The sequence below is a fragment of the Podarcis filfolensis genome (genome assembly GCF_964270895.1).
Source record: "Podarcis filfolensis genome assembly, chromosome: 3".
NCBI classification, from domain to species: domain Eukaryota; kingdom Metazoa; phylum Chordata; class Lepidosauria; order Squamata; family Lacertidae; genus Podarcis; species Podarcis filfolensis.
Window position 1 is genome coordinate 37,772,445 of NC_139606.1, and position 23,260 is coordinate 37,795,704.

Consider the following 23,260-nt stretch of genomic DNA (forward strand, 5'->3'; position numbering starts at 1 on the left):
TAAGAGCTCTCAGTTGGGTTTTGTTGTTGTCGAAACACAGAAATTGGGGGGGGGGTGTCTTTTTTTAAAAGATGAAAGCTTAATTTAACTTTATTTTTTTAAGTCCTATATTGATCAGCTTTAACAACAACTACAACAACAAACCTCAGAGCTCTTGGTAACGCCAAGGTTGCAGATCTCCTGGGTATTCCTGCACTGCAGGGGGTTGGACTAGATTACTCTCAGGATCTCTTCCAACTTCTATGATTCTTCAGAACTCTACAGGCAGCATTCTAGATAGCCTCATGATGCAAGGCTTGTCTAAGATCTATCGGAGGACATAAAGTAACCCTGGATAAGAAATGCAAGAATGAAGCGGCAATTTTTTTTATTAAAAAATTATTTTAAGGTAAGGCAAGAGACAACACTCCACTTCCCCAACCCCAGAGATTATGGAGAAAAGTGAATCCCTTTTATTTTCCCCATAAAATGGCTGTAATTTGACAGACTTAATCCACTCTGGAGGGGTTCCTGCGCCTTGTTTTATACAGAGTAGAAAACAATTACAGATCAAAGTGGAGAGTACACACGGCAGCTCAGAAACGGTGGATTAAAAAAAACAATGCACCGATATGGGTGAATGCAAAGTAAATCTTGCAGCCTGGGCATCTCTCTAATAATAATGATCTACCGGTAATTTGTCAAACTAAACAATCAATCTCACAAGCATTTTCAGGGAAAGGGTTCATGCTAGCACAGAATCACAGAGTTGGAAGAGGCATCAATGTTATCTAGTCCACCCCGCACCAAGGAAGGAAATCCACTGTTGCAGCAACCCTGATAGTGATAGGTGGTCAAGCAGCCTCTGCTTAAAAACTTCCAATGAATGAGAGTTCACCATCTTCCAAAGCAGTCTGTTAAGTAGCTTATAGCACCAGGAAGTTCTCCCTGGTGTTTCATCCTTATCTTCTTGTTCTCTTTTTCTTATTGTAGCTGGAACCCATTGCTTCAAGTCCCATGTTCTGGAGTAGCAAATTTGCTCTTATTATCTGTGCAATAGCCCTCCAAATATTTGAAGATGGCTATCATGTTGCTTCTTAATCATCTGTTCTCCTGGCTAAACATAACACAGCTCTTTTAACCTTTCCTCATGAGACTTGGTTTCCAGGCTCTTCACTATCTTTGTCACTGTCCTCTGGAGATGGTCCAGCTTGTCAATATCCTTCTTAAGCTGTGGTGCCCAGTACTCTAGGTGAGGTCTGACCAAAACAGAAATAGAGCGCTACCATTACTTCCTGCAATCCGGACACTATACTCCTGTTGATGCAGTCTAGAATTGCATTAGCCTTTTTAGCTGCCACATCACACTGCTGAGCTTTGTTTAGCTTGTCTTCCATTCACCACCCAATCCTTTTCGCATATACTGTTGTCAAGCTAGGTGTCACTCATCTTGTATTTATACATACATGTGATCTTTTTCTTCCAAAATACAGAACAACATTTATCTCTGTTGAAAATCATTTTGTTAGCTTTGGCTCAGATTCTCCATCCTGTTAAGATAATCTTGAACCAGTTTTTGTCTTCTAAGGTGCTGACTACCCCACCCACTTTGGTGTTGTCTGTATATATACTGAGTATCTCCTATATAATCCTTTGTCTAAGTCATTTATAAAGATGTCTAACAGCACCAGGCCTAGAAGGTGGGCCAGTATGCCTATGAGGCGAGGTGAGGCAGTTGCCTCAGGTGGCAGATCTGGCTTGAGAAGTGTGTCTCCTCCATTGCTGTTCCCTCCCACTCTTCTCTGGTCTCCTTTTATCTCCCCACAGCCTTCGGGAGGGGCAGCAGCTGGGCGCTGCAGAAGAGTAGGAGGTGGAATTTTCTGTGTTACCTGAAGCAGCAAAACATCCTGGGTCAGGAGAGAGCCCCATGGCACCTGCCTGTCACTTCCCTTCAAGTTGACAGGAAGCCACTGATGCACACTCTTTGGGTATGGTCTCTCAGCCAGCTTCAAATCTTCTCACCCAAAGTAACATCCTCCTGGTCTGAGGGTGCTCCTCACCCAGCTCTCTTACCAGAGATTCATTTGGCCTCAGTAGCAGGGATTGCCTTTTACCAGCTTCAGCTGGTAAGACAACTATTGTTGTTTTTGGACCAGGAGAGGCGTCTGACCACTGTTGTCCTTGCACTGGTAACCTCCAGGTTAGGTTATTGCAATGTACGCTATGTGGGGCTGCCCTTGCAGTTGGCCTAGAAGATGCAGCTAGTGCTAAATACAGTGGCTTGACTGATCACTGGGGCAGACTCTTGCCAGAGTGTTATGCCGCTACTAAAAGAATTTCACTGGTGGCTAATGAACTACCAAGCTAAGTTCAAAGTGCTGTTACTGGTGTACAAACTTCTTTACTGGTTGAGACTAGGAAACCTAAAATACGGCCTCACCACATATATATCCAATCGATCACTGCACTCTGAGGGAAATGTCAGATACCATCTCATTAGGAAATCCATCCCATAAATTGTAAGAATTTCTATTGTCTTCTCAGCACCTGTTGAATACCTTCCTTTTTCATCAGGCCTTTTAAGTGGAGATCTTTATCGTAGACTGTATCTGGGCTGGGTTTGTAATAATTGTTTCTATATGTGGTATTGGTTTTAATGTTTTTTACACATGTGGAATTGTTTAAAATTGTTCTTATGGTTGATGTTTTACTGTGAAATCAATTTGATATATTTTATGGGAAACAATTCATAAATGGAATGAAATAAATTAACGAAATACTGTGTTCAGTGGGCTTTGCCCCCTTGGTAACTGTGCTTAGGGCTGCAGTGTGTGAGAGCAAAATGTTGGACTAACTGGGACTTTGCCCTGATCCATCAGGGTTTATGTTCTCCTTATGGTTTAATGTTACTGGCCATTGTCACTGCACATTATCTTTCATGTCAGCTGCACGTTATGTGACCAAAAAAATCACTAATTTTGTTCGCTCTTAATTCGATCAGGTGCTCTCTTGTTCTATATTTGTGTAGAACAGTGAGCAGCTGTTCCCTGATAGAGATTTCAAGAGCTTTTGTGGTTTCATATACCTCTATCATATTTCCAGTTAACTACCTCTTTTTTTTTCAAGCTAAAGAGCAGTAGTATTTTTAACATTTTGTACAAAAATACTCCATCTACACCGCATGATCACATTTTTGTGTTTCTTAGTGCCATTCTCAGTCCTCCTAAAATGAAACGACCAGAACTATCTAGTTGATGAAATACACTGAATAGATAATCGCATTCTTTTCTGTCTTTGTCCTTAGCAGCCTTTGACATTCTATTTAATGGTTTGAGGGTTCTTTTACATTTCTGGTTACATATTAGAATTCTCATTGTTTCCTTCCATTGAGAAATAGGGAAATGTTGATTTGCTGTCAATTCCCATTTTTGAGACTGGTTATACTCCTTCTTATGAAAGGCAGGGTCTCCTTTTGATTATAACATTGGCCATGCTGGCTGGAGCGGATGGCAACTGGAGTCCAAAGGTTCCCCAGTGCTGCTGTAGAGCAAATAATTTACCATTGCCATGAACGAAGGATCAAAATGATGCTGATAAGAAGAGGAAAATGTCAGGAAGATTATATAATTTATTAGATGGAGGCTGTCATAACAACTTAATGTTATAGAGGACAAAAATAATAGCCAATTCTTAGCATATTCTAACAGTTAATGGGTATTAAAGAGGATGACCCAATATATACGGGATTACCCCATCCCATACATAACACAGGAATTAAAAGAGTAGAATGGGAAATTGTTGGTTTTTTAAAATCTATTAACCGCCCTGAGATTTTGTCAAACAAACAAACAAACAAAAAACAAGCATGGACATTAATTAATATTTGAGTGCCCTTAATTCAGAATAATTTCTGTATATTACTACTAAAGATAAAGTAAAGGACCCCTGGATGGTTAAGTCAAGTCCAAGGTAACTATGGGGTGCGGCGCTCATCTTGCTTCAGGTTGAGGGAGCCAGCGTTTGTCCACAGACAGCTTTCCAGGTCATGTGGCGAGCATGACTAAACCGCTTCTGGCGCAACGGAACACCATGACAGAAACCAGAGTGCACGGAAGCGCCGTTTAACTTCCTGTCACAGCAGTACCTCTTTATCTACTTGCACTGGTATGCTTTCGAACTGCTAGGTTGGCAGAAGCTGGGACAAAGCAACGGGAGCTCACTCCATCGCAGGGATTCAAACCAACGACCTTCTGATTGGCAAGTCCAAGAGGCTCAGTGGTTGAGAGCACCACCCGCTCCCTACATATTGCTACTATGTTGTGGCAGCATAGCACAATAGGGACAGTTGTTGTTTTTTTATATACAGCATCAAATTTCTGGCCTAACTAGAATTTTTACATCACAGGGGTTTTTTGTTGGGTTTTTTAAAAACAACAACCAAAACTTCCCAAGTTTTTTTGGATGTGAAGAAAGAATGAATATGTGATGCCATGGGGAGCTTCACTTCTTCAGCCGGGCAGGAAAGAATTTACAGCCTCTGCAACCAGCCTAGCACATTCAGCCTGCAAGGAGACACTGTGTGTGCACAGCACATAATATACGCCCACCCACACATCTGTTCTTTTTTCGTTTTAGTTTCCATATGGGTCTCTGCGTGTCTGCCTCTGGCAGACTCAAAAGTCATAGAAGTAGAGTAATAGCAGACTTGCAGAAAATGTTTCTTCTTTCTGCAGGAGAAGCGGGAAGGAGAGGCTGCAATGAAACAATGGGGGAAGTATATAGAAGTGCGCATGGCAGGCTGATGTTTGCTTGAAAGTAAGCCCCTTTGAACTAATGCACAGGGTGCATAGGTTACTATCTTAAACTTGCCACCTCCATGCTGTTTAAGAAGTTGTACGTGACAAGGTTCCTGGTGTCAGAAAAGCCACAGAAATTTGGAGGTTCTTGGGTGATATTCGACTAAATTCTACTCAGAGTAGGTCCATGGAAAAGAACAGACATATCTTGTCATGTTCACTAATTTAATTGGGTTTACTCTAAGTAAAACTTAATTGAATACCATGCACATATATTTAAACAATTAGCTTAAGGCAGTGTTTTGATTTCTCTTTTGGACAAAACAGGCCTGAGGATTCCAAAGCGGCTACATTATTTCCAAAGCCATTTGGTTTTGAAGAAACTTCACAAATACCTCTTAGGTGGTGGATGTTCTCTGGTGCAGCAGACATCTGCTTGCCTGGAGATTTTAGAGTGATTTAACATCCTTTCCTTCTGTGTCTTTTGAGAAAAGAAAAAAAGAAGAAGCAGCACAGGATAGTTTTCAATTGGGAACTGAACCCACGTTCTCCTCTTTCAGTCCTTACTAGTGATATCCTTTCAGGCAAAGTATTTAAGTTATGGGAAGAAGATACTGTACCACTGGCATCTTGTGGCCAAAGATGAATCCTTGAGGGTTAAGTCAGGGGATTTTTTTTTTTAATACAGCCAAAATGTCACAGCATTTATCCTTTTTAGATATTGGTGTGTCTTTTGCCTTTAGATTTGCTGCCCTTCGGATGGAATCAGTGCTTCCCCCTCCCCCCAAAAAATATGTTTAAGAGTACTCTCATTTTGACTCAAGAAAACCACCATTTTATAGTTCAATGCAGGAAAAATAAATACAGTAAATGGACAAAAGTATAAAGATTCACAAAATGTTTAGGGGTATGCGTACCCCTGCATACCCCCCAGAAAAAAGCACTGGATAGAATTAACTGGGTTTTTTAATTGCCTAATAAAAACTAGTTCATTTTCTTCATGTTTTCTAAACAAAGCAAACACAGTGAAGCAGCATGTTCATCCTAATTCAGTTTAAACCAGAGTACTATGATTTAAGTCTCATGGGGATCCCAGTGGAAATTCCTTAGGGAATTCTAGATATTGGCATTGGAAAGTCATAATAAAATTGGACATTGTTTATGAATTAAGATACAGTACAATTTTCATTTTCAGTTAAACCAAAAGCAGACTTTATGTGCATGCATCCTATATATTGTAATAATGGCTGAGGTAAAGGTAAAGGGACCCCTGACCGTTAGGTCCAGTTGTGGATGGCTCTGGGGTTGCAGCGCTCATCTCGCTTTACTGGCTAAGGGACCTGGCGTACAGTTTCCGGGTCATGTGGCCAGCATGACTAAGCCACTTCTGGCGAACCAGAGCAGCACACGGAAACGCCGTTTACCTTCCCACCGGAGTAGTACCTATTTATCCACTTCCACTTGGATGTGCTTTTGAACTGCTAGGTTGGCAGTAGCAGGAACCAAGCAACAGGAGCTCACCCAGTCGTGGGGATTCGAACCGCCGACCTTCTGATTGGCAAGCCCTAGGCTCTGTGGTTTAGACCACAGCGCCACCAGCGTCCCAATAGTGGCTGAACTTGTTTAACAAAACAGGTTCATAGCAATGCAATATCTTGTTCTTCCTGCTTTCCTCCCTTGGGCTGTGCTCCAGAGATCTCTTTCTTAGAGCTGGGCTTAGTTTAAAATCAATATGACATCATCTAATAAATGTGTGCAGCGTGCAATATAATGTGGATGTAGATGAAGGGGAAACTAAAGCAAATAGAAAGCACAAATGGAACCTGCAACAAAATGTTACAGTGTGGACTGTTCAAATTCCCAGCCAGCCACCGCATCTTCCATGACACTCCATTGCCTCCTCCCAACAGTCAGTCAACATTCTGTGCCCACTGAGCATTCTCAGTCTTCAATGGGCTGTTTGGGGGGGGGGAGGCTGCCCTTTTTGTACTTCTGCAAAGTTTAGGGTTACTCTTGGGTTACCCCAGGCTTGCTGACACCTCCTTCTTAAGTGCATGGATATGTTAAGTGCATGGATATGTTCACTATTAGTGTATATTGGATTGTACATTTATTCGGTTTTCTATAGCGACTGAAGCAGTCAGAGCAGCAGCAGCAGCAGCAGGAGCAACAGAGAAGTCATCATCCCCATAGAATTCTATAAGATCTCACCTCTATCATTGGGAAGTATGAGGAGTTACAGTCTGTCCAGTTGCACCATTCTCCCACCAACTAACTGGTAATACCTGATAGAGATAGGGGAGAAATTAGATTTTGTTTGCACCTTAGTGAGAAAGGACCTAATTTGCACTTCTCAAACCTTGGCCTTGGCCTACTCAAGAAGTCAACTGGTTGAATCCAGACTAATAGTGCACTCCTAATCATGTCTATTCGGAAGCAAGTCCTATTGAATGGGGATTACTCCTAGTAAGTGGCTAGGATTGTAGTCATGCTTAGTGTAGATTCATCAGAATCAATGGGACTTAAGTTAATCATGACTAACATAACCCACACTGATTTTAATGGATCTAAACGTGGATCCAACCCATGATTTACAGCCAAATCTAAAAGGCACCTGCATACTTTTCCAAACCAAATTCAATGGGAGTGCCTGGTAACAAGGAAATCTGCTAAACTCACACAAAAAAGGAAGCAGAAACCCTTCTTCATTTCCAGAAGCAAAGCATATTTTGAAAACAAATTGGTATTGTGAATAATGCAAATATTTTTTCCACACATTATTTCTATAAATATAAAAACTGCCAATTATTTTTATACATAGCCAATCCGGCATCTTTGTATTCCTCATCATTAATTCATGAATATTAAATCACCAAAAGAAAATGGTTCCCTTGATGTCATTACTTGTAATTAATTATGCATGTTATGAAACCAAACATTCACCACACATATCATGAAGAATTTTAAAAATGTTATAAAGCTTGGGAAAAGCGGGAGAGAAAATGTTATTTTTCCCAAACAGGGAAAAATAATAACGTACATGTTACATTTATAAACATTTTATGAACAGAAATACAACAGTAAAATACTATATTGCTAATAAAACACTGAGCACAAAAGGCATAATTAGTAAATGATGATTAGAACTGTAAAAATAAATTTTACAGATGCACAGTCATTTGAATTAACCGCCAAGCCTGCAGCATATAGCTTGTTATGGGAAACAATCCACAAAACAAATTCTGTTTAAGCAAATTTCTTGTCTTTTTAAGTGGTTTCTAATTTCAGTCAATCAACTAAGTAAACATACCCTCCAACATTTTCCGAATAGGCACGCCCTATTCCATAATAATAATAATACCATTATTATTTATATTATGCGGCTTAGTCATGCTGGCCACATGACCTGGAAGCTGTACGCCGGCTCCCTCGGCCAATAAAGCGAGATGAGCGTCGCAACCCCAGAGTCGGCCACGACTGGACCTAATGGTCAGGGGTCCCTTTACCTTTTTTAACTGGGTTACCCCAGCCACACTGGGCGAATTCCAACATACATAAAAGCCGGTGCCAGATTACCAAATAGGCAGTCAGCACCAGCCTACGGGCCCCATGCCTTTTATGGGCTCTGCAACAACAGATCAAAATAATATTGATTTGATCTTGAAAGGAAAGTACAAAAATGTATTAGAAGATAATTTGCAAGGAGCGCCCTGAGATTTCGACTGCCTAGGGCCCTCCACAGGGTTTAGCCAGGTGCTGATAAAAGCATAATAAATCATTAAACATTTTTTTTAAAAAAAAATTTCCTACACAGGGCTGCCTTCATAACTCCAACATTTCTCCAATGAAAATAGGGACATCCTAAGGAAAAGAGTGACATTCTGGGATCAAATCAGAAACCAGGGCAGCTTCTGTAAATCCGGGACTGTCTCTGGAAACTAGGGACACTTGGAAGGTCTGAGTAAATGGCTAATGAAATCTTTGCAGAAGAAATAATTTTAGAAACAAAGTGGAGTATTTACTTGTTATATCACCCAAAAAATACAGTGGTACCTCGGGTTACATACGCTTCAGGTTACAGACTCCGCTAACCCAGAAATAGTACCTCGGGTTAAGAACTTTGCTTCAGGATGAGAACAGAAATCACATGGCAGCTGCGTGGTGGCAGCGGGAGGCCCTATTAACTAAAGTGATACCTCAGGTTGAGAACAGTTTCAGGTTAAGAACGGACCTCCAGAACAAATTAAGTTCTTAACCAGAGGTACCACTGTAACCCAAAATGGGTTGTTTCCAATGGTTGTAAAAGTGGAAGACAGATTTCACAACGGATCTACTTCTCAAATGTGGCTAGCTTCCTTTTTCTGAGAAAAGGCCAAAACAGGTCCCCCTCTCCACTTCCAAGCTTGTGTCTTTCGTTTGCTTTTCTGACTTCATCTTCTCACTTGCAAGACACTTGCATGCCTGATCCTAGTTCAGGACTATCCACACCATAGTTGTAGTAAGAGTTACGTTTATTTCATCTTCAAACAATATATTCCACCCAGAGGACTGCAATATATTATGCATTTATTTAATTGCTGCACTTGCTGCGGGTACTGTATAGTTTGGCTTACCATGTTATCTAAACCTGGGCTCATGGTTTGCCTCCTCCAGCCAAAACCACAACCTGGAAACCCAAGAGGAAATCTTGATCACAGATTGTGGTTTCTCTGGAGTGACAATAATTTAGCTTAGTGTTACATGCAAACTAGCTGATGGTGAAATACTGGTAGTGAACACCAACCCACAGAGCAGTGAGAAAGTGTGAGCTTTATTAGAAAACTACTTGTTACTACCTGAGAGCTATTTAAAACCATACCAAAAAAAAAAAAAAAGCCTATCTGATGATAGGAATAAATAAGGAAGGCATTAATGTGATTAAGCTTGATTTGGAAATGCAACACACACTCTTAAGGAAATCTGTGTATGGGCTCATCACAAGTTATAACCTAGATCCAGTTATTCTGGGCTAGCTATGATGATCACTTCCAGGATTTTAGACTCCTCAAGCAGCTGTTTTCTTTTCAAGTGATTTGCCTGTAAACATTCATCATGACAGAAAAAGACACAAAGTCCCCAACAAGGCTGATCTGAAGAAGTATGGAATTAGTTCATTTGTCATTCCTGATTGCATGCTTGTTACAGCATGCAAAAGAACCCCCTATTTGTAGGATCTGGCCTCTATCCAGCCCCATTAGGCATTCTGAAGCCCATTGATTTAAGAGGGCTTAAGTGCTCCTGTGTGCAATGGTGGCCTCTGAGTTTACGCTTTAATCGTAATGGGGTTGTTACTACTTCCTTGTTTTGAGCAGCAGCAAGATTAAGAGCCTATGGAGATGATGTTTGTTTAATATCGGTTTACCTCTCACGACTTCTGCCTACTAATTCTAAGAATTGTACTTTTGAGCATGTTCAAAATTCTGTTACAATGCCACCAGTCTCAAGGTTTCTTTGCACAGAGAGAATTATTAATGAACTAGTTTAAGTCTATGATGTGGATGTGTCCATAAGTGTGAGGGCTGTCAGCTGATATTGCTGATTAAATAAAATAATTATCTCTGTCTGCAAGTCTGAGCAATGATATACTTACGCTGCTAGTAATGAACATACGAATTTCTATCAAAAACTGATTTGAGTTCTCTTCCAAAGTTGCGTGTACACTGAATCAATGACTTAATAAAATTAAAGAAGTTGAGGCGATTTTACATAGTCCTAATTCTAATCACACCAAAAGTGGACCCAAACAATCATGCTTACCTCTAAGATGACATGTGATACATGGGACTGTAAGAGTATATTAGTATACAAGTTCCTGGACTCCTCAAAATAGCCAGTAAATAGCCTTACTTGTGGCACAGAAGTACTGTGGGGGTAGACCAGTAGGTCAGTTTACAGCACGTGAACTCAGCAATGTTCAGATTTTCTCAGGCGTAGAGATTTTAATTCCAATGTAATTGAAGACCAAGAATGCCACTGAAATCAATTCATCCCAGACTAATACCAAAATATAAGATTGTATCACAAGCTGCACTGACTCTTGCCTTCCTCTAAGATAAGGTCTTTCAATTGTTTCAACTTGTAAAAAAGATGTATAGCAGTGGAATGATGTTCAAGCCTCACATAGCTTTAGTCTGGTATGTTTTCTCCTAAGAATGACAGAAGAGCACAACTCCTATGCTCTGCCTCAACAGTTGGGGGCAGCAATGTTTTGGAATACCAGTTGCTGGAAACTGCAGAAAATGGTAGTGCTCTCATGCTCAAGTCCTGCTTGTGGGTTTCCCACAAGCATCTAGTTGGCCAATGTGAGAACAGGATGCTGGGCTAGATGTGCCATTGGCCTGATCCAGCAGGCTCTTCTTATGTTTGACAGTAGAAGTGACACCAGCTCATATTTGCCACTTTCCCCCTTGGTGTGCATTGGCAGTTCCCTGCTCACAGTGAGCAAATTATTTATTTCCATTGAAACAGCCTAACGTGTCTGGATATCTGAATAAGTCTCTCTCTCTCTCTCTCTCTTTCTCTCTCTCTCTCTCTCTCTCTTGCATCCAAAGCAATGCGTTTTGGACTAAAACCCTTTCAATCTGCTTTCAGACCTGGACCCAGCACTGAAACAGCCTTGGATGCCTTTATTTGGGATAGAGTCGAGATGAGTGCTCTACCCTGTTGATTCTTCTTGACCTATTAGTGCCTTTCAGTGTTATTAACCATAATATTCTCCGAATTGGCTGGATGGGATAGGAGTTGGTGGCACTGTACTGTGGTGGTTCCACTTCTTTCTGCAGGGCTGCAACTTGACAGCAGTGTTGGGGGCATTCTGTTCCATCTTGGCAGTAGGCTGTGGAGTTCTGCAAGGCTGTATCTTGGCACCCATGCTATTTAACATCAATATGAAACCACTGGAAGGTGTCATCTGGGGATTTGAAGAGCAGTGTTGCTCATGTGCTGATGACCAGCTTTATCTCCCCATGCCACCTGAATTGGGAAAGGGTATGCAGGTGCTAGACCTGTGTGTGAAGGTAGTGATGAGCTGGATAAGGGCCCATAAACTGAGGTCAAATCCTGAGAAGACAGAAACTTTGTGGGTAGATAGTTTCTGGGCCCAAGAATCAGGTAGATGGCTCGGTCTCTATAGGGTATACACCCCACCCCTTCAGGAACAAGTATGTGATCCAAGGATAGTCCTAGACTCCCAGTTTGAGGCTTAGGTAGCTTCAATGGAAAGGAGCATCTGTGCCTGGCTACAGCTGGCTTGACAGTTACAGCCATTCTTGAACCAGCTTAACCTGGATATTGTTAGTCTACGCTCTCATAGCCTCCTGAATGGAATATTGCAATGTGTTTTACATTGGGGCTGCTCTGAAGACATCATGGAAACTGCAGCTGGTGATTTAGTCTGAGACAGTGAGGTGGGATCATATTACACATATCTAGAAAGGAAGGCACTGGTTGGTGGTGGCCTACTGGGCCCAATTCAAGCTGGCAGGACTAGTGTACAGAGCCATGAACATCTTTGTACCGATGTCTATGGCCTGGAAGCCATGACAGGAAATAGGGTCTTCCCAGTTATGACACCCAGGATCTCCAATTCACATCCTATTGACATCAGCCTGTCTTCCACACTATTCTAATTCAGATGAAAACTGAAGATCTATTTAATTCTGTAGACCTCTGGAACATAAAAAGATGGCTCCGCTGATTTAATCTTATCTCTAACTATGTTACTGCTGACCATGTTAGCTAGGGTTGTGATGGAAAAGTTGTTTTTTGTGTTTATTTTGCTGCTTGTTGTTAGTCACCCTGGGCTCCTGTGTGAGGAAGGGTGTAATATGAATGAATGTTTGTTGATGTTGTTTATTATGTTGCATGTTTGATTCTAATAAAAGGCAACAATCAGCCTCATCAGCTCCAACATAAATTCTATGAATACTGAGTGTTGGCTAAATTTGGTTTTATTTGTGTTCAAGAAGGGAGACAACAGCATGATAATTGTATTTAAAATTTGTCTGCCTTTACTGAGAAAACAGACCATGTGTGATTCGACACATGTTTAATTCAAGCTATTTTAGCAATGTAACATAATAGAAGAAAGTAATTTGGTACTGAAATAATATGTTTTGTTCTGTCAAGCTACTTTTCTTATTTTCAATGTAAATTTTTAAACCAACAACAGCAAATACTGCAAATGGAAGCCCAAAACAAACTCAACTGATCTAAAATGTCAACATCTAAAGTAATTTTTGTTTTTTCTCATCCCAGCTTTTCCTGCTGTTAGTATTCACTTTCGAACCATTCCGACATTCATTGCCATTCATAAACAGATTGTATGTTGCTCCTTGTTAATGTTTGGTCTGTGGCGTGCTAAGCAAGATACATATTCCATTTCTCATCACATTGCAATTTGTAACCATTGTAGGAGGGGTCATCTATAATTTCCTGCAGTAAGTATGTCATGTGTTTGTTGTTGTTGTTGAACATAGAAACAATCTCTTTAAAAGCAGAACTAACACAAACAGCATCTGTGAGGATGTGGTCACAAGCGATACTCTGGTTCATCAAACCATGCCACTCAAAGAATGCACATACAAGGGTCCTTATGGATAAACAACAGTAGAGGCTGATGGGGAGGGTTCCATTTGGAATAGCTATACACAACTTTATTCCTGTTACTATGGTCCAAACTAGATGTGGCACACAGTCATGTGTATCTTTTCCACTGACTTCTAAAAACAAAAATAGCCTGGCCAGGTGCTGGTAAATTTAAGAGAAAGAAAATCGGAGAGTGGGGTGGTTGCTTATCACCCACTGACGGCTGCCATTTTTCCATTAAAAAAATCACTATTCTCAAGCACAATGCTTAGATCTTACAACAGGTCCTGGGCACTGCTTATTTTTAAATCAAGGACCACCACTTGGTTGATGATAGGCTGATTCAAGCAAAACCATCCACTGTATCTGTGTCTCTTGGATGCTTCCAGGCAGTTGCTATCCTTGGGTGGGATTCAGTGATATATTGGCAAGCCCATGTTGCAGAATTAATAGCTGGCTGAAGTCAGAACGGTTTGCTGCAATATCATATAACCTCCCCACAAGCAAATTAGGGTGAATGCTCATTAAATAGGTCTCCTGGAAGCAAATGCTATGTCTTTTTCAAGTCTTAACATTTTCGTTTACCAAGCGAGTTCTCTTTCACAGTTACCTGTTCCATCTCAGGATAGCTGAGGTCAATTATTTCTCCTACTGTTGTTATGACATTCTGTAGGGTTAGTTGCCTCTCCAATTCCTACTTGCCTTTCAAAATCATTATCAGATTGGGGGGGGGGCATGCTTTTAAGAAGCTAGAATTGGAGAAGGTTGAGAAGGGCTTCCAGCATTTGAGGAGTGGGAATTAGTATATTGCTTTCTGCTTTTCTCTTCCATATAATGAATGCACAATGGTAGGTCTTGGGACCACCCATGCTGGAATAATGACTCACTCCCAAGTCTTGTACCCTCTGAAACAGACTTTTGAAGCTATCTCTTCTTTTCTCCCTGATAGAACTCCCTGTAGTGATCTCTTTCTTTCCTCCTGCTCACCTAGCAGTTTCATATTCAACAGGTAACACACAAACAGGTATAGAGGATGACATCATCCCATACAGATCTCCATCATACCTAATTTGGCTGACTATCATGGGTGGTAGTCCACCAATAGCATTAAGTCTTGTAGCTCTGTGCAAAACATTATAACTACCTATGAGAGCTGATGAAGCAAAAGTGGTTATGAGACCGAGCTATGAAGCAGGGAATCCCTGGTTCAAATCTCACCTCTGCTGTGAACTCACCGGATAACCTCAAATAATCCACACTCTTTTCAGTCTCAGCCCCCAATCTCAATCTGCAAAACTGAGATTATAATACTTACTTACCTTACAGGGTTGCTTTGTAAGAATTACAATACAATCTGTTTGAAGGACTTTGAATACTCATTATTATTACTACAGTGGTACCTCGAGTTACAGACACTTCAGGTTACAAACACTTCAGGTTACAGTCTCCGCTAACCCAGAAATAGTACCTCAGGTTAAGAACTTTGCTTCAGGATGAGAACAGAAATTGTGTGGTGGCGGCGCGGCGGCAGCGGGAAGCCCCATTAGCTAAAGTGGTGCTTCAGGTTAAGAACAGTTTCAGGTTAAGAACGGACCTCCAGAACGAATTAAGTTCTTAACCCAAGGTACCACTGTACTAGAAAGAGAGAGAAAATTCATTGGAGTGTTGGCATGGTCACCAAGAAAGGGGGGAGACAAAAACAAACCCCCACCCCTATTTTTGTGTGTTCACTTCTGCATATGTTTTAAAGACTGTCGCAAGGCAAATCTAAAAAAAATACTATAAACACCAACAACTGGGAAACACTTGCCTGTGAGCACTCCAATTGGAGAACAGCCTTTACCAAAGGTGTCATGAGTTTTGAAGACACTCAAACTCAGGATGCAAGGGAGAAACGTGCTAAGAGGAAGGCACACTTGGCAAATCCACAGCGTGATCAACTCCCGCCCGGAAATCAATGTCCCCACTGTGGAAGGACGTGTGGATCTAGAATTGGCCACCACAGTCACTTACGGACTCATTGTTAAAACCGTGTTTATGGAAGACAATCTTACTCGGCTACGAGTGATCACCAAAGAGAAGAAGGGAAGAAGAGAGATCATTGGTGGGGCTTTTCTTGTAAATAACACAAGCCCCCTCAAAAAGAAGGGTCCCTGCCCCAAAGAGCTAACAACCTAAATTGCAGATTTCAGCAGTGTGTGAAAGATAAGAAAAGATGTGTAGTTAAAGTGTGGTGCTGATCATGGCAAGGTTGCAGGTTTGATCCCCATATAGGACAGCTGCATATTCCTGCATTGATGCAGGTTGGACTAGATGATCCGCAGGGTCCCTTCCAACTCTACAATTCTAAATGGGCAGAGGGGAGTCAAAGGTAGCTGATGCTTGTTTGGAGGAAAGGATTATGTTAAAAGCACAGGAGAGGGTGGTGAAGGTGGAGCGGGGTGAGCTTGAAGACAAAATTTATTTAAATATGTGCAGACAGCATGTGTGAAGATCCTGCCCTCCCTTCTCCCTAAGTTTGTGCTGCAGTCATTCCCTTTTTCTCGCTATCCTTTTATCCTCTAGTTAAATCCTTAAAGGCAGTGCTAGAAACTGTCATGAGAACACTCCCAGGGCCCAAGCTAGCACAGTTTAGCATATTCAAGGGAGAATTAGCAGGAAGGCTGAGTGTCACACAGGGTTTTTTTTTTATCACAGACAGCTGATATTACAGTGTAAGAACACCCTTGCTTTATATACGATGAGCTTTAAAAAAAAAAGGCAAATCAAACAGCAGCCATCCACTATTCTCTGCAGCATCGGTGCCACAAATAGGTGCATTCCCATGGTTGGTTGATTTTAAATTTATGATAAAGTATATAAAATTAATGAGATGTGGCTACACTTAACATGCTGGGGGAGCGGAATCTACTCCCCTGCTGTTGTGCTCGTATCATGTACAGTACTTCAGAGTCGGTGCGCTGAAACCAGACACCCCTTTCATTCATGCAGTCAAACCCAGGCAGTCTTATCTGTGACACAGCTTTAGACAATCCATACCTAACCCTTTTAATATTATTACCAGATTTGCATTGCAACCTCTTAAGCATGTGTTCTCTCTCTCGCTCGCTCGCTCTCTTTTTGGAAAAACTGGTGCCAGAGCTGGGGGCTGTCCTGCCGTACAGTTGTATTCTCTCTGTGTGCTTGCTGAGTGGGAGGGTCACACCGTGTGAGACTAATAAGGACAGAGCTGCGTCCCCTTCTCCCACTCTTTAGAGACTCCAGCAACTCCTCGGCAACTACAGCAGCTTTGTACAGGCATTTGCTGCGCTTCTGGGGAGGGGGAACTTAATCAAAGGTAAGAGCCTCTTGTTTGCGATCAGCTGATTTACACCCAGTATACACTGCAAAGTACCGTGTGCTCTGCTTGGTTGGTTTGCTCTGGTTTTGACAGTGTCACAACTGAGCCCTCTATATAAATGGTATTATAGATTGTGCGCTGGTATATCAATAGCTGTCATTCTGTGCTTGTTACACTGTGCAGTCTGTGTAGCTGTGTGATGGGAAAACAGGTACTTTTTTTCCTTTTTCTTTTTGCACGGATACGCTGGTTTTAAATGAATGCCCTGTTCCATAAGGCACAGGGAACAGTTGAAAGCACATGCAAGGCTTAACATGTACAAACTGATGCAGTGATAATGAAGCTTGTGGGTATATTTTGTTCAATGTCTATATACCAAAGGAAATAACTGTGAGGGTGTGGGTGCGTTGCTCTGTCTTCTAGGGGCCGTTGCACTAAATTGCATGTGTATATTGTGAAGGAAAAGAAAGTCATAGTGGGATGCTGAAATTCTAAAGCAGCACAGCTCCCATGAGGAACTATAGTGCTTCTGCTTTTTGCTGGATTCTATTTCTCTCTCTTGCTGTCGGGGATATTTTGTTTCGTAATATTGCTAGAGATCCTGCATTTGGGACCAAGAGAGTGTTGTCCCCTCCGAGGTACACACCTGAGTAAGCAGAATGGTAGAGCATAACCCCCTATAAATGAACCCCTCTTCTCCAAATACACACACACACACACACACACACACACACACACACACACACACACTGAACAAGGATGCTATTCAATTCCCTATTTAGTCGCATTCTGAGGTGGGATGGTTTCTTTCCATATCTGTACAATTTCCGATTATTTAAATATTATACTGCTGTCATACAGAATCCCATAAGCTACCGGGGCATGTTGTAGCCGAAGTTAACAGCTTTTAAGTCCCATTAATTGGAACGGAAGAGATGTTAGGTACATGCTTAAGTGCCCCACTAAAATGGATGCAACACAGAGGTGCTCAATATTTATTTGCTTTTTTAATTAGCTAAGGGGGGGGGAAGCATGTTAAAAGTCTTGATTAAGAACCACTTTGTGGGTTCCAAGGTATGGCACTCTCAGTCTCCCCCTTTCTACCACACCGCATAAACTTCTAAAAATGAAATATAAATATTTCCCTGTGCGGGTTCCAGATGTGGTTAAGGGTGGTGCATTTCCTTTGCTGGTGGTGAGGTGCTTGGGTTGGTTCCATTGTGACCGTTACGTGATGTGGTGGAAAACGGATAACGGAATGCCCTCGTGCTTTCGCTTATACCACTGTCACTCATAATGAGCAACGCTAAACTCCGGTCGCATTACACACCACACATTTAAAGCATCTATCCCCTCCAAAGACTTCTGGGAATTGTAGTTTAAGTGTGCTGGGAACTATAGATCTGTGAGGGGCAAGTACAGTTCCCATACGGCAGTGGTGTCCAAACTTTTTTCAAAGAGGGCCAGATTTGATGAAGTGAAGGGCTGTGAGGGCCGACCAATGGGCCAACCATAGTTGTTGACCTTTTTTAGGATTGAAGTCGCTCAGCTTTTTTTAGGATTTTACCCCAGGAAATAGACTGCCGCAGGGGCCGGATTAAACCGACTGGCAGGCCCCTGACACGGATTTTGGACATGCCTGCCATAGGGGAAAGTAATATGTTTTAAATATATGAATACACCATGAAATGCATTGCTTATTAAGAGCAAAGTAACTTTTGAAAGCAATAACAATTCCCCCTACCCTCCCATCTTACACCCTGCCTCACTTTGTTAATCCTCACTACAGATCTGATCTAGTCCACTGGGGGAACTGTCTTCAGTTCTGAAGTTTTCTCTCAAGAGTGGCTTCTCTTATATTTTAAAATCAGGGTGGCTTTGGGCATGCACTTATATTGAACCATTGTTTTGCTTGCTTCCCGTCATGCTTAAAGCAAACAAACCTGTGAAGTGCATATTTCTAAGGGTTCCTAAATCAATCACTCGGTTGCCAGAATAAGCGCACACACACCTCACACTTTTCTGACATGGCAAGTTCATGGCTGGAAGCGCCCTGAGTTTGGACCACGTGTGCTCACTTTGTGACATTCAAAGGGCTCTGATGAGAGCATTAGAGGATGCCATTTCCCAATGGAAAAGGTGTTAGGTGTTGTTAATCAGGATGTGAAAGGCTTAAAATAGAAATGCCAAAGCCCCATTAGCCTTTGAAAGCAGGGGAGCAGCCACAATAAGCAGCATTGGCTTCACACTCTGATGTGACTTGCATCTAAGGCTGCCATATTTTTTTTACTAGCCTTGCTCCTGTGCTTCAATCAAAATCCTTTGCTCCTAACACACATTAGCAGGTAAGGACTTTTCTGATATGAGGATAAATAGAGCCGTCTGGAAAGCTGTACAAATAATAAACAGGCTGTGGCAAAAAGGCCATAACTGTACCTGCTGCCAGCTGAAGAGTTGGAGGAAACTACTGCCTGGGCCCAATTAAGCTGCAATAGCAAAATCAGGCAGTAAAAGCCTGTGGGGGTTAAAGAGGACTGTATCACTTCACAGGCAGCAGGGGAGCGTTGCAATCTTTAGCTGCTTCCTCATGTAAAAATTACCTCCAATTAAGTATATACTACACCAGGCTAGTCTATTCCCAGAGTTGCTGGCTGTCTCCTTGCTAAGGTTGTTTCCACCCCCCCCCCCAGAGCGAGCAGGTTAAACACAGAACAATATTTAAAAATGGGATCCCCCCTTCCAAATTCCCACAGGTTGAAGTGGTACATTCCATTCACTCTTTCTTGCCCTCATTACTACTTGTCTGCTGCATATGTAGACTAGGCCTAGGTGAGCTTTTCTTGCACATGCAGGCAAGGAAGTAGGTCGTACGTGACATCCTCCTCTCTAAAGGTAATTGATATTTTCTTCTCCAGGCAAGGGTTTTCTGAGAGGAGTCGCTCTTTCACATATGTGTGTGTGGGCTAAGCACCTGAAATTGCTTTGGAGTGAGGTTGAGAGGAAGCACAGGTAAAGGTCCATTATATGTGCTTGGTGGTCCCTTCTCAGGCGTGTATGTATGAAAGAAAGGCTCAAGTATTCTCCAGTGTGCTTTAGAAATCTCAGGTAATGGATCTGTTACATGAAGGAAATGCGCAAGCGGTCTAAAGTGGTCCAGCTTTTAAGGTTGGCTAATACCTCCTAGTTTACGATACTCAATGTTTATTTGCCCTTAACTGCCAGGAAACTCTGGGTAGGTGCTCAAGTACGTGAACAAGCCCACCTGCCCGCCATGGCTCGGCCTGTTCTGAAGCGAGTTCCAAGCTTGGGCAGAGAGAGAAGCTGGGCTATAGAGCATTTTTTTCCAATCCAATTTTGGACATGGAGTGCCTGAGAGCTTGGAGTAGAAAACGGAAGGGCGATGGGAATGGGCAATGCATAGGCACTGGCTTGAGTGTTGCACTGCACGGGAAAGGAAGGTGGGAAATCAGCAGGAACCTCTATTCTTCCCAGCTAAGAATGAAGTAGGTGCATTGCAGGGAGTGATTTGAGCCAGCAAGAAAATAACCACTGAAATCTGTTTCTAGTGGTAGGATTCAGCTCTGGAATTAAGGTGTGAAAGTAAACAGGAATGCAAGTTCATTCCATAAATCTTCTACTTTTAATAGCTGTGTGACACGGAACCTGAAATTCAACCAGTGAGGTTCTTCCATCACTCTGGCATGAAGATGCTGTACTGCAAGCTTTACCTACTGATTTTTTCTTAACACAGCTATTGAAAACAAAGGAACCTAGCTTGGAAAAGGTTGACAGCCATGCTAAACAATATCTCACGTGTGAGCAATCACACAGGTACCTCCCACGCAGATTAGGTGGCAGGAATTATAGGATGCATTTTGAAACTGTTGGTTAGGTGTGGCCTCTAGTACACTTTCTTTTAGAAATTAAGCTTCAGAATGGCAGTGGACTAATGCCCTGTGAGTTCTGCATGCACACTTCTTCCTGAAGGTGGGCACATGATAATTTAAGCAAGCCTGGCCAAAGCAGCTTGCAAGAAATAGCAATTGAAATGCATTAGAAAAAGGAGCAGCACTGCCTTGGGTCAATAAAAACAATCAGTATCTGCAAGTGGGTTTTCCAAACAAGTGATGTGACTGTTTTTGTTGTCCTTATCAAGTACAATAACTTGTGTGAATAAAGATGGAGCCACACAGATGTCTTGTCTTTCCCAGTTTCTGCAGCTCAGTTATGCAAGGAATGCTTGCAGGCCCCTCGTAATGGATAGTCACATGAAAGTCAGGGTTGCCATTGGGTTCAGCACACCCAGTCAATATCAGCAAGCCCTTGGAGAACAAAACAAATCCCAAGATCACCAGGAATGAGCGGAGTTTGGAATAAGAAGGTCTCTGCCTGCGCATGTGGGGGGTCTTCATCCCGGCTCAACCATAGATACACCAGCATGTCCAAATGAGGGTAAGCCCCTCAAAGGGGTATAGCAGGGATGGGATAGGGGGAAACTTACCCCTATTCGAAACTCCTTTCAGTTCACTCATGTGACTAGCAACCTAGCGGACATTACACTGGCAAAAAGAACAGTCTAAGTCAAACTCTATTTTAAAAGCTTGTTTTACCGCTGCTAAGCTTGGGCTGCCTCAGCTGGCAATATCTTTGCTTCCCAATAGAGTTTTAAATAAGGGTAGTTTAGGTAAAGGGACCCCTGACCGTTAGGTCCAGTCGTGGACGACTCTAGGGTTGCAGCACTCATCTCGCTTTACTGACCGAGGGAGCCGGCGTACTGACCAGTGGCCAGCATGAATAAGCCACTTCTGGTGAACCAGAGCAGCGCACAGAAACACAGTTTACCTTCCCGTTGGAGCAGTACCTATTTATCTACTTGTACTGTGTGCTTTTGAACTGCTAGGTTGACAGGAGCAGGGATCGAGCAACGGGAGCTCACCCCGTTGGGGGATTCAAACCGCCGACCTTCTGATTGGCAAATCCTAGGCTCTGTGGTTTAGACCACAGCGCCACCCGCATCCCTCTTAAGGGTAGTTTACCCCGGTATGAATTACCCTGGCTTCCTGTAGCTTGAATTGCTGTGCCTATGTTGTATCCAATAGTCGTACTCATTGAAATTAATTGGGATGTCTAACTTAGGGCCACTGATATTAATGGACCTACTATGAGTAAGACTAGCATTGGCTATAACTCTCAATAATGCCTTAAATTCAAGCTTGCAGGAATCATAGTGGGGGCAAGGATAGGTTGAAATGAAACATACAAACAGAAACACTGAGGACCTACAATGTAAGATACTGTGGGAAAGGTGGGACGATTCCAATTTTTAATGTGCATGACAGTTATTTTTAAAATATATACACACACAAATACATCATTTATTTAAAATGTTTATACCTGGCTTGTGCAACGAAAAACATCTCTATCTATAGATATGATGCAAACTAGTACAGAAAGCTAAGGCTGTGTACCCATTACTGTTTGTTTGCTCCAGTGTGTGTGCACCAATGGCGTTTGACATCAAGTACACATGACATTAGCCACAACCCATGTCTATCATGTAGTTCTTTGAAAAGTACTGCTGCTGAACAGATGCATTTTTCCTCAAACGAGCTTCCACGTGTTTTGAAAATAGAAACGCATGTTCTCTCTGCAGTTAAGCTGAGGTGAGACAACTCAGATGGCCGTGCATGCACAGATGACAGCTTCATGAATATGGCCTTGGGGGGTTGGGGGGAAACTGAACAGGTAATGTGCATCAGGTAAAGACATCCCTGCTCTCTTTAGTGGATAGCAACGTGCAAATGTGATTTGCAAATGTGACTTGCAGTACACCTAACTGTATTTTAAGCCATTAATGTGTACGTAGCCTAAGATCTGCAGATTGCCAGAAAGGTTTTCAGAACTTGAGATTCATTGCCTCTTAGGGTCATACTACACATTATGCCTGGAGAATATAATTTATTTCCCTACACTTTTTTGGTTTGTTGTGTTTTTTTTACTGAAATGCAGCAACAAGGCTGCACAGATGAAGGGATTTTTAAAAACTGTTTGTTCCTGTACTGTTTGTTTCCCCTTCTGGGCAATATACAAAGTGAGCTTTTGATCAGGAAAATAGGGCTGGAATGAAAGGTTAAAGACCCAGACACCCTTGTTTCCCTTCCCTGCTGTTCTGTCCAAATTGGCAGGCCCCACCTTTCAGGTAAAAAAAAGTTGGGAGAGTGCTCACTTTCTATAATGTGTCATTTTGGTCCTTAGAATTCCAATAAAGCCACCTTTTAAAAATGATATTTTTATTTATTTATTTTCTCAAAGAAGTAATATGTCAACCAAACTGAAAGAAAACATAAATCCAAAACCCAACTTCTGAGTCAGGTATAGAGGCTTCCCACAGTATCTTCTAATGACATTCCATCAAATCATACAAATACAGACAGATTTATTTCCTGCATGTAACCAGAAAAGAAAAACCAAGAAATGGAATAAGGCTTAAGCTGTTTGCAGAATCTTAAACTGGTTTTTG

At 42.0% G+C, this 23,260-nt stretch overlaps 1 protein-coding gene and 1 long non-coding RNA gene across 5 annotated transcripts in view; one reads left to right on the forward strand and one right to left on the reverse strand.

Annotated features, from left to right (window-relative positions):
• Positions 1 to 218: 218 nt before the first annotated feature.
• On the reverse strand, positions 219 to 19,215 carry LOC310759856. Its single transcript, XR_014546579.1, has 3 exons — positions 19,177 to 19,215; positions 5,171 to 5,256; positions 219 to 1,238 (listed from the first exon to the last, which is right to left on the reverse strand). It is a non-coding gene; the product is annotated as an uncharacterized lncRNA (long non-coding RNA).
• COL19A1 (collagen type XIX alpha 1 chain) overlaps positions 16,441 to 23,260 on the forward strand; it is a 186,063-nt gene continuing 179,243 nt past the window's right edge. Inside the window, exons 1-2 of one of the 4 annotated variants that reach the window (XM_083607148.1) lie at positions 16,452 to 16,737; positions 19,034 to 19,085. The gene's annotated coding sequence lies outside the window, so the exon portion shown is untranslated. Of the gene's footprint in view, positions 16,738 to 19,033; positions 19,086 to 19,503; positions 19,633 to 23,260 lie in introns of those variants that run through there. The other 3 variants (XM_083607147.1, XM_083607143.1, XM_083607144.1) reach the window with 3 other exon arrangements.